The sequence below is a fragment of the Oryctolagus cuniculus genome, chromosome 19, assembly GCF_051225735.1.
Source record: "Oryctolagus cuniculus isolate XC-2025 breed Fujian yellow rabbit chromosome 19, ASM5122573v1, whole genome shotgun sequence".
In the NCBI taxonomy this organism is placed as follows: domain Eukaryota; kingdom Metazoa; phylum Chordata; class Mammalia; order Lagomorpha; family Leporidae; genus Oryctolagus; species Oryctolagus cuniculus.
The window spans coordinates 40,135,245-40,146,504 of record NC_142885.1 but is presented as its reverse complement, the minus strand read 5'-3'; positions in this window follow the sequence as shown (position 1 = coordinate 40,146,504).

Genomic DNA, 11,260 nt, shown 5'->3' with positions numbered 1-11,260 from the left:
AGGTTGAGGAGGCTGACACTCGGCCCTCCTGACCTGGGAGGGCACCACTGGGACAGGGCTGCTAGAACTCCACAATGCTTCCATTACCCAGAACCCCCTCTTTCTGTGTTCTGTGGCAGTTAGAGGACCACTGTGTCCAGTAACTGCCTGACCTGGGGATCATTTTCTAGACAGGAGGCATGTTTGGCAGAGCTGGGTGGATCCAGCTCTGTGCGTCCTGCTGACTTGGGGACATTTGCTTCCAGGTGGGTGGCCCTGGCCTCTCTGGGCTGCTGCTGAGGGTGATGCTGGCTGAGTCTTCAGTGGTGACCATTGTGTGATGACCATGGATATAGTCATGCCGTTGCTTCCTCAGAGTGACCCTGGAGCGTAGGTGCCTGTGTGTGAGCCTGTGTTAAGGACATGGATGTCTGGGCAGGCAATATGGTGAGCACTGAATTCAGGTGTGGGGTGAGCCCATCTGTGAACCCACCAGGCATGTGGTTCCCAGGGAGCCTTCTGCACAGGTGCAGTGATGGTCATGGGAGGACAGCTGGATGGCCAAGGAGGATGAAGAGTGACCTTCCTAGGGAAGTGGGGTGGGGCTATTCATTGTCCCTATCCTCTGCACAGTTCACCATTCAGGGATCTTGGTTTCAGGCACTGCCTGTGGGGCTGATCCCTCTGATCTGATGGACAGGAACTGTGGGGAGCAGTTCCCTGTGGTTCTTTGGGATTGTGTCATGATGGGATTTTTGCCTTTCAGCTTCAAGGAGCTGTGAGCCCTGGAGGTCTGGCTGGCCCAGCAGGCAGCACACATCATTGCTGAGTATGAGCAGTTACAGAACTGGAGGCTGCAGATCTACGAGTTGGGATTCTGCTTCATGTGCTGCCCCCATAGCTGCAGGGTCATGGGCTTCCTCAGCACACAGAACACCAAAGGGCTGCCCTGGTTCCACCAGTCCCTGAGTGTCCATGGCCTCTCACCAGCACCCCCCTCCTTGGTTGCAGAGTCACCATGGAGGGGCCTGGGGAAGAGAAGGAGTGAGCCACTGCCTGGCCCTAGGGAGGCTGTGGATCCTCCAGCGAATCTTCTGTCATTTTGTCCCAGGAGTGGGGTCATTTTCAGAAACTCACAGGTGTTTACCTGTTTGAGAACTTGTCCTCAGCTGCCATCACAGTGCTCACCCTGGTCAGCATTAGGCCAGGGTGAGTCTGACTTTTTTTTTGAGGGCCATCGTCCACTGTCTTTATTCTCAAGGCCAGTTCTGAATATGAACAAGCAGAAAATTCATTACATAAGCATCTTAGTTATACCTTTCTGAAGTCTCTTGAAAATGCTATTCACAATTCTGATGAGAGGCTTTCAATTGTTCTGAGGAAACTTTCTTTTCTAAACCTTTGATTCAGGAGTCATTTTCTGACTTGAAGAAGGCAAATTCAGGTCCTCTGCATCGGTGTGTCCATCATCTTTTCGAGGTTCTCTTCTGACATCCTCAGATGAAGACATGCTGTCTCCATAGCCCAAATAAGAGATGGGGAGACTGCTTCTGCAGACACTGAGCCTTCGTGTCCTGCTGTTGACAAGCAGAAGGTTTAATCAGTATCCTAGGTGCCAGCACACAATTGTTGTTCACCAACAGTCCTCAGTTTCAAATCTTCCTTTTAAGTCAGCAATATTTCCAACTTGGAGGACACAGGGCTGTTGTACCTGAGAACTGGGAGTGTAGGTCCTCCTCCTTATGCCAGGTTGAGGACTATCTGAACTGCGGGCCTCACTGCTGCTGGTGTTGAGACTGGACACAGAGGTCAAGGGGCTCTTGTACCTCAGGACTGGCCAGGAAGTGTGGATCCTCATCAGACCAGGTGGGGATCTGTCCATCCTGTGGGCTCCAGGGCAGGCATTCAGGCCTTATGACCTTCAGGCAGCACTGGGGACACAGCACTGGCCTGAAGACTGGGCGTCAGGGACACTGCTTTATGGATCAGCTGGAAGCCCAGCTCCACAGGTAGTTTTGAGCCTCAGCGTACTGAGCAGATCCTAGAAGCTCCCCTTGAGTGAGCTCAGTTCTTGCTGCTCCACTGAGGCCCTCCTGGGATTTCCCACAGCCCAGTACAGGGGACAAGCAGCCATCCTCTTCCTCACGGCCCAGCTGGAAGACAAGGACTGACAGGTATTGCTGACCTTCAGCAATTTTGGAAGGACCTAGGAACCGCATGTCAATTTCGTTTTCTCCTTGTGTGCTGTAAGTCTTTGGCTGGGATTTCCCACAGCTCAGAGCAGGGGACAAGCAGCCATCCTCCTCCTCACAGCCCAGCTGGAAGACAAGGCCTGGCAGGTATTTCTGACTTTCAGGATCCCCATGTCAGTTTGATTTTCTACGTCTCTGCTGTAAGCCTTTGGCTGGTATTTTCCCCAGCATTGCATGGTGGGGGGGGCGGGGAATGGGGCAGTCCAGTTCTTTAAGGCCCTCCAGAGACACCAGGTTCTCCACAGCTTCATCAATTTCCTGGTTCTTGGGAGAACTCAGAGACTGAAAAGTGTGATGTCACTTGCTTTGGGCCCTTTTTCTGCTCTATGCTGAGCCACTTGTGGCCCATAGCATCTGCCACTGTGGGCCCCTCAGCAGGGTCAAAAGTCATTAACCAATCCAGCATCTCTCCAGTTCCTCACTTATATAGGAGGGGATTAGGTTACGAGCCAGCCAGGATCGCTTCCTTCAGGTGCCCAAAGCTCTCCCCTTCAAAGGGCACCCACCTGTTGCTATGGTGAACAGGACCAGGCCCAGGCTCCACATGTCGGCTTTATACCCATCAAACTCCTTATCTAGGAATTCTTCTGGGGTGTAATATTCAAGTGTCCCCCACAACGACTTTAGTTGTTGGCCTTCAGTTAGTTTTTGGCTAAAGCCAAAGTCAATTAGCTTAACAGATCAGTCCAGAAGGAGATTTTCCAATTTTAAGGCTCTGTGAACAATGTGTTGCGTGTGGTAGTACTTCACTGCTGCTAATGTCTGAATGAAGTACCAACATGCTTCTTCATGAAGGTGGCTGCACACCTCGACAAACTTTTCAAGGTCCACCCCCACCCCGCTAAAATACCCAATGAAAAGACAGGCTCTATCTGCTGTGTAGTCTACCTGTAACAGCTTTATAATGTTAGGGTGATACAGAGAATGCATAATTTCTGCTTCTACCCATGCTTGCGGGAACTTGGAAGAATCCCTGTCACCTCTGGCAGTGATCTCCACAGCCCCCTTGGTTCTGCTCTCCAGATGGAGGGCCAGCTTCACCTGCCCAAAGCTGCCCTTGCCAATGATCCCGAGGACCTCATATCCACGGAACACCTCCTTCTCAGTGTGGGAGGATCTGACGCCTTTCGTCGTCAGGATATCTCTTCTACCTAGTGTACTGGGACACTGGGAACACTAGCTAGTCACCTACAGTAGCTACAGTAACATGATAATCCAATGAGAAAGCAACAGATAAAGCCAATGGAGAGCAACAGATAAATGGTGCTGGGACAGTGGGAATCAGCAATTTTGCACAGGAAGCTTTGGGAGATGTTGTTTACTGCAGTCTATCTGTAGATGGGACAAAACAGAAACAAGATGAGTTTGGTGCTTTGCAAAGTGTGAAACTTGATTGTGTACAATATCTATTCTCCTATATCAGAACTAACAGAAATGAAACAAGCCCTTGCAGAAAAGCAAGGATTTGTCAACATATCTTGTTATGCACATGGTTGCTGAGCAAGAAGAAACTGAATAACCCTTCAGAGCTAGATGAATGAATGAGGAGAGAAGCCTGAGAAATGTAGAAAATAAAAAATACTGAAGAATACAGCACAGCCCCTCAATGAGATAGCATGGAATAATTTAATCCAGTGCAGTTCTCTTAAATTAGAGGTTGATAAACTTAAAATAGCACTTCTCAGGAGTTTGTATGGGAAGAGATACTACTTGCAAATCTGTGACTGCGTGAAATTATACCTAACTCTGTCATGATTGCAAATACATACAGTATGCATACTAAACAATAAATGGATCTTTTTCACAATGCTCTGTGATTTTTTACACTAGGCTCTAGTATTGAGAATTTATGGAATTATGTGTGGTAAAAATACTTATACATATCACATGACTCAAGGATAACATTGCTATCTTAAGCCTTACATAAAACTGTAGCTTGCTGACATCCATCTCTGGATTGAAGTAAAAATATGTAATAATTTTTGCATTGGAAATAACTGGAGCTCTGTTTCTGTCTCTCTCTTCCGCTCTCCTTTTGACTTTTTTCCTTCTTCGCCCCTTCCCTCCAGTCTGCTGGGTTCCCCCCATAAACTCTTTCACTTACTCTGGAGTTTGCTGTGTTTTGTGGTGGCCTTACACTGGTGCCATGACTCGGATCCAGGCTCCCCTAGTGACTTTGCGCTCCCTTTGGGAATCTCTGAGCTGCTCTGGGGTCCTGGATTTCTTCCAGTGACAAAACACACCCCCAGAACTCCTTCCAAAACACCAAAACCTCCATGATCTCCATCCAAACACCAGCCTTCCAAATTCCGAGCTAAGGTGAAGAACCATAAATTCTCACCATCACTTTTACTTCAAGTTGTGGTTCTACTCTTCTATACGTTCATCTGGAAGTCCTAGTACTGGGCGCCAGCCACAACTCCCAAAGGCTTTTAGTCTCTACAGACACCGTGTCCGGGCAACAGTGGATGGGGGTGACGACTCAACTTCCTGTTTCCCTTCTACAGCATAAGCCCTGGGCTCCAGTGTGCGCTTGGGTGACGACCCCAATGTATTTTAACAGGTTTCCAGATAACCAATTCTCAATGAAACAGCACTGGATAATTAGTACTTGTTTTAGATAAATGGAATTTTAATTTTAATTGAATTCAGAGATATAATAGCATCTTAAGTCATTTAGGTGTAACTGCTAATTTAAACTGGGTAAAGTCAAATGAGATAAATGCCATCTAAATGTAAACTTTGGTACTCAGCATGTAATATCTAAAGAAAAAATATTTGGTTTAACAAATGTGTTTTCATAAACTGTCCAGAAAAATAGTTCAACACTACTTAACGTAATTCAGGCTGAAATTTGATGTGTTACCTTATTTAATAATGTTGTCTTAATTTGGAGATTTTTAACAGGTGATTTCAAAATGTAAATCAAGGACATTGGCAGACAGAACACATCACAAGTATGGAAATGTGCACTTGGTAAGGAAGGTTAAGAAGGAAAGAGTGTTATCGGTAAGGAAGGTTAAGAAGGAAAGAGTTCTTTTGAATAAAGTAAGGACATGGTTTGTAAGAATTACTTCATCCTGATGCCTTGTTTACTCTAGACTGGAATGGAAATGATGTAACATTTCCAGTAAGTTGAAGAGTGTATGTGGAAGTCACAGAATGTTATGAAAGAAAGAAATTTTGGACACAAAAACTATTAATTATTTTCCTATGACATAGAATCTGATCCTCTGATAAAACAGTTAAGCTAGTCTATTATGTTCTCTTAATGTCTCTGTTAAATTCTAATCGTTTCAAATCAGATGAGTTTTTTATTAAGAGCTATGGGTTATTTAAATATATGCTTATTCTAAAACATTTGAATAATAACCTTGTAACTCATCAAATTTGGTCTATATTATGTTACGATGTTAAGGCATCCTATTTAAATGAGATATTTTGGATTTTCGAGCCTTCTTGGCATCCTTGACAGGCATTCAAAAAATCAAAATTTCAAAAATCTAGACTTTGACAATTTCCAGATGGGTCCCTGGAAACTGTCAAAGACACAGAGACACCAACTAATCAGGCTATTTGGATTATGTTAGAAGTACTGTTAAGATGTGAAGTGGTGTTATATTTTAAGTTTTTATACTATAAAATGCTACTGATACAAATGTCTGAAAGATAAAAAGTCTAATGATCTCGTGTTATTAGATGTGATGGTTATCTTAATGAGAAAGGCCCAGAGGCCTTAAGGGTTAAGTGTTTTGTAAAATCCTTTAGCTGCTTTTGAAACTGTGTGAAGTAAGTGTCTCCTGTTGGTTAATGAGCTTATAATTTTAAACACGCCTATTCGAAGTCTTATCATCAGTTTTATATCTCCGATTTTCTGATCATGAAACTAAAACATTTCCTCTCCTCTATGAAATCCTCTCATTACCGGGTTAAAGCCACTCTTAGGATCATTGGTTGCTAGTCTCACCCTGTCTTTTATACTACTATATTTACTTACTGATTATGGAACGAACCAAGGCCTTCAGCAACCAGCTGGTCAACCAAATGCTGTTACAGGGATATACTTGCCTCCCCATCTGGGAGACAGTGGCTTGAGACATTGCCCCATGCCAGCGAAAAGTACCTCATCACCCCATGTCAGCAGGAAGTAGCTTAAGACAGATCATCATCCCTCTACCCCTCCTGGACTTTTGGGGCTAATGTAATCCCATAAAACTGCTTCATAAAAAACAAATGGGGGAGGCCGGCGCCGCGGCTCACTAGGCTAATCCTCCACCTTGTGGCGCTGGCACACCGGGTTCTAGTCCCTGTCGGGGCACCAGATTCTGTCCCGGTTGCCCCTCTTCCAGGCCAGCTCTCTGCTGTGGCCAGGGAGTGCAGTGAAGGATGGCCCAAGTGCTTGGGCCCTGCACCCACATGGAAGACCAGGATAAGTACCTGGCTCCTGGCTTCAGATCAGCGCGGTGTGCCGGCTGCAGTGTGCCGGCTGCAGCAGCCATTGGAGAGTGAACCAACGGCAAAGGAAGACCTTTCTCTCTGTCTCTCACTGTCCACTCTGCCTGTCAAAAAATAAATAAAAAAAAACAAATGGGGGGAATGTTAGTAAAATGATGCAGTCTTATCTACTGCGTGATCTACACCCTGACACCATCCTATGCCCCAGCCCCCACCGCCATGACAGGAAGCCAGGTGGCCACATGGTCCAAACATCAACATCAGCCCCATCCACATCCTAATGGGATTCGCAGCTTCTACTTCCCTGCCCACCCCCTGGCAATGTTTTAAAGGGAGCTCTTCCTGAGCGCACAGCTCTCTCTTCCTCTCCATCTCCTGATCTCTGTCTCTCTCTTGCGTTCTCTTTCTGCCTTTTTCCTTCTTCGTCCCTTCTATCCAGTCTGTTGGGTTTCCCCCAATAAACTCTTTCCCTTAAAAGAAAATAGCTGGAAGCAGAGAAAGGATTTTGCTAGTTTTACAATATAAGAGAACAATACCATATTAACTTTTCAATGTGCTGTCTTTGCTAATGGTATTTCATACAGTGAAGCAACAAATCTGCAGCAAAATAAAATTTTCAACTTCTTAAAAAATAAATAAATGGGGGCCGGAATTGTGGCATAACAAGTTGAGCTGCTGCCTAGAATGATGACATCCCATATGGTCACTGGTTAGAGTCCAAGCTGCTCCATTTCCAGAAATCAGTTGAAGATGGAACAAGTACGTGTGCCCCAGCACTCGCATGGGAGACCTGGCAGTAGCTCCTGGCTCCTGGCTTTGGTCTGGCCCAGCCCTGGCCATTGCATCCATTTGGGGAGTGAACCAGCAGATGGAAGGTCTCTGGATCTTCCTCTCTCTAACTCTGCCTTTCAAAAGGATAAAATAAATCTTTTAAAATGATAGTTATGGATAAACTGGATTTCTATAGGCAAAAGAATGGAACTGGATCATTCTACCATATGAAACAACTCAAAATGAGTAACTGTAAGAATAGAAATGGTAAAACTCCTAGGTGACAATGTAGGAGGAAAGCTCCAAAATCTCAGGCCACAAAAGCAAAACTTTTTAAATGGGACTAACTAGAACTACAAATCTTAATGCTGTAGTTTTTATAAAGCGTCACAACTTCTGAGAAATAATCTGTGTAACTAGATCATCACTGGTGCTTATCTACTCCTTCTAAAATTCTCTTCCAAAATCATCGGTACCTTTTAAGTTTCAACAATTATCATAATTTGTTTGGAAGTCGCAACCTTGTTTCTCCTACAAATATCACTTTCAACACATATGGTGTTAGTAAAATGTATGTAATACTATGAAACAGATCATCTATTTGTTATCAATTTCATTCCTTATTAGACTAAGCAAGAAAAGAATAAGAAAGCTTTGATCAAAATTACAGAAGATGGTTTTATTCTGATGGCTCTCATTCATGCAGATCACCTTCTCCATAAAGTCATCCTAATAAATGTCTCATTATTGTGTACCCTTGACCTGCGTAAGTGTCTTTGCAGATAGACTTGCTGTATTTTCCAAACATCAAATACAAATATGACTTTTTGGTTACAAACTTTTGAGTGTGAGTGAGTGTGTGTAAAGAGCATCTCTCTAACAAATATGATACATTTAACTTACAAAAGGAATTACTGGGGCCAGTGCAGTAGTGTAATGGGCTAAGTCACCACCTGCAGCACCCATGTCCCATATAGGCAGCAGTTTGACCTGGCTGCATCTCTTCCAATCCAGCTCTCTGCTATGCCCAGGAAAACCAAAGAAAGTTGGCACAAGTGCTTAGGCCCCTGCACCCATGTGGGAGACCCCAAGGAGGCTCTTGGCTCCTGGTTTCCAATCAGCTCAGCTCTGACTGTAGCAGCCATTTGGGGAGCGACCCAGAAGATGGAAGACTTTTTTTCTCTGTCTTTTCTTCTCTCTGTCTCTTCCTCTACCTCTCAAATAAACACCAATCTTGAAAAAGAAATTATTTACATATTTGAAGTTGAAAATTTGCACGTTTGCATTTTTATCTATATACTTTTTCTCCATTCTACTATAGGATAAATACCATCTGCGTGAATTAGATTGAAGTAACTAACCTTGTAGGAAAGAAAAATAGGCAAAATTCTAATGCATGTTTTACTATTAAAATATTAAAATCTAGCTGCAAAATACAGTAAAAATAGCTGTAATATAGTAAGAATAAGTAAGTTTTTCATGGATAGTTTTATTTTTGATTTCTCAAAACACTTTTTTTTCAAAGCACTTTTCAATAAAATTATTGGGCAAAAGTAAAACATAGCTCAAAATGTTAATTTTTTAATCTTTATTAATTTATTTAAAGTTGGAGTTACACAGAGAGAGAAGCAGAGGCAGAGAGAGAGGGTATTCCGTCTGCTGGATCACTACCCAGTTGGCCACAACAGCTGATGCTGCACCGATTCAAAGCTTTGAACAGCTCTGAAAAGCTCCAGCTGTTGTGCCAGGAGCCAGGAGACTGCTCCAGGTCTTCCACGTGGGTACAGGAGCCCAAGGACTTGGGCCATCTTCTACTGCTTTCACAGGCCATAGCAGGGAGCTGGATCGAAGTGGAGCAGCCAGGACTTGAACCAGCACTCACATGAGATGCTAGCACTACAGGCAGCAGCTTTACCATTACACCACAGCTTGGAACCCCTCAAATTTTCGTTATCTAAACACAAAAGCTCTCACCATAAAGAACAAAGAACGGCTGGGGTGGATTTTCAGGTGAATGTCTGGGATTGTACTGATGAGAAAAATCAATGAAGACTTTCTCCAATGACAATAAACCATTAACATATAAAGAAATGGAATGTTCATCTCAGTAACACCTCAGATGTTTGTTTCTGAGAAGGAAAAGGAGTTCTTGCAAAGATAACCAAACACTCAGGAAAAGAAGACAACAGATACACCTGCCAACTTCTTTATGTAATCGTCCTTGTGAAAAGAGGGATTTCCCTTATCTGAAGAAAGACATGATGTCAGCAGGTACGCATAACATTAAAAATTCAACTGTGCGGCAATGGTGCTGTGATGTAGTGAGTTAAGCCACCATCTGGAGTGCCGGCATCCCAGCTGGGTGGCGGTTAGAGTCCCGGCTGCTCCACTTCTGATCTGGCTCACTGCTAATGCATCTAGGAGGGCGATGGAAAATGGCCACAAGTTCTTGGGCCCCTGCACCCATGTGGGACACCCACATGAAGATCCTGGCTTCTGGCTTCAGCCTGGCCCATCCCTGGCCATTGCAGCCATTTGGGGAGTGAACCAGCTGATAGAAAGCTTCTCTTTCTGCTTCTCCCTCTCTAACTCCACCTTTCAGATAAGTAGATAAATCTTCTGAAGCATTCAACTGTGTGCCGTTCACTATAAATACACTACTAATCAGGAAATTGAAGGAGCTCTGAATTTATCAAGTAATATACTGCCAACTTGGTATCACCTGAGATTAGCTACAAAGATTATTTCCCTCATTTGAAGGAACAAAAGTCATGATTTTTTTTTTTTTTGGACAGTGAGAGAGACAGAGAGAAAGGTCTTCCTTTTGCCGTTGGTTCACCCTCCAATGGCTGCCGTGGCCGGTGCGCTGCGGCTGGCGCACCGCGCTGATCCAATGGCAGGAGCCAGGTATTTATCCTGGTCTCCCATGTGGGTGCAGGGCCCAAGTACTTGGGCCATCCTCCATTGCACTCCCTGGCCACAGCAGAGAGCTGGCCTGGAAGAGGGGCAACTGGGACAGAATCCAGTGTCCCAACCAGGACTAGAACCCGGTGTGCCGGCGCCGCAAGGCAGAGGATTAGCCTAGTGAGCCGCGGTGCCGGCCAAACGTCATGACTTTTATGATAAACAGACTCTAAACTTAGAACACTCCACCCCTTAAATTGTATAAAGTTGAAAATAGGTATTTTATTAAAAATGAGCACACAAAACAATCTGATGACGTGAGGGTTCTTCATGTGTATGTTGACTCATAAAAAAAAATCTCTGCATCTAAACTTTTTAGAAGAAATCATTTTAGATCTGAGTTGCACAAACAGTACAACCAAACTAAGACTTCGTAACATTTCCAGAGCCTCACAGCCTAGACAGTGTTTGAAATAAGAATGCTTGAACTCACTACCTATGCTTTTTCAATCCCAGAAAGTTGAAAACATTTCCCAAGGTCACAGAAAGACAGCATGTAATAAATCAAATATGCAAACCTAATGACACTTTACTGATTCTGGCCAGCAGTCCTATCAGAGAGGATTCGAATATATAAGAACATGCAGAAAGCTACTGCTTATTGTGTAGAAACAACCAAGGAAAGCATGATTCCTTTCCAGCAAAATTTTGGAATATATTTTTAGTTCCTTTTGTCAGGATGCTTGTTCTCATGGCTTTAGAAAAATCTTCATATATATATATATATATATATATATATACACACACACACACATCATGTAATATGATGAAGTGGGTTTTATCACATGCATGCACGTGTGGTTCAACATCTATAAAAATCAACGAAATCACATCAGCAG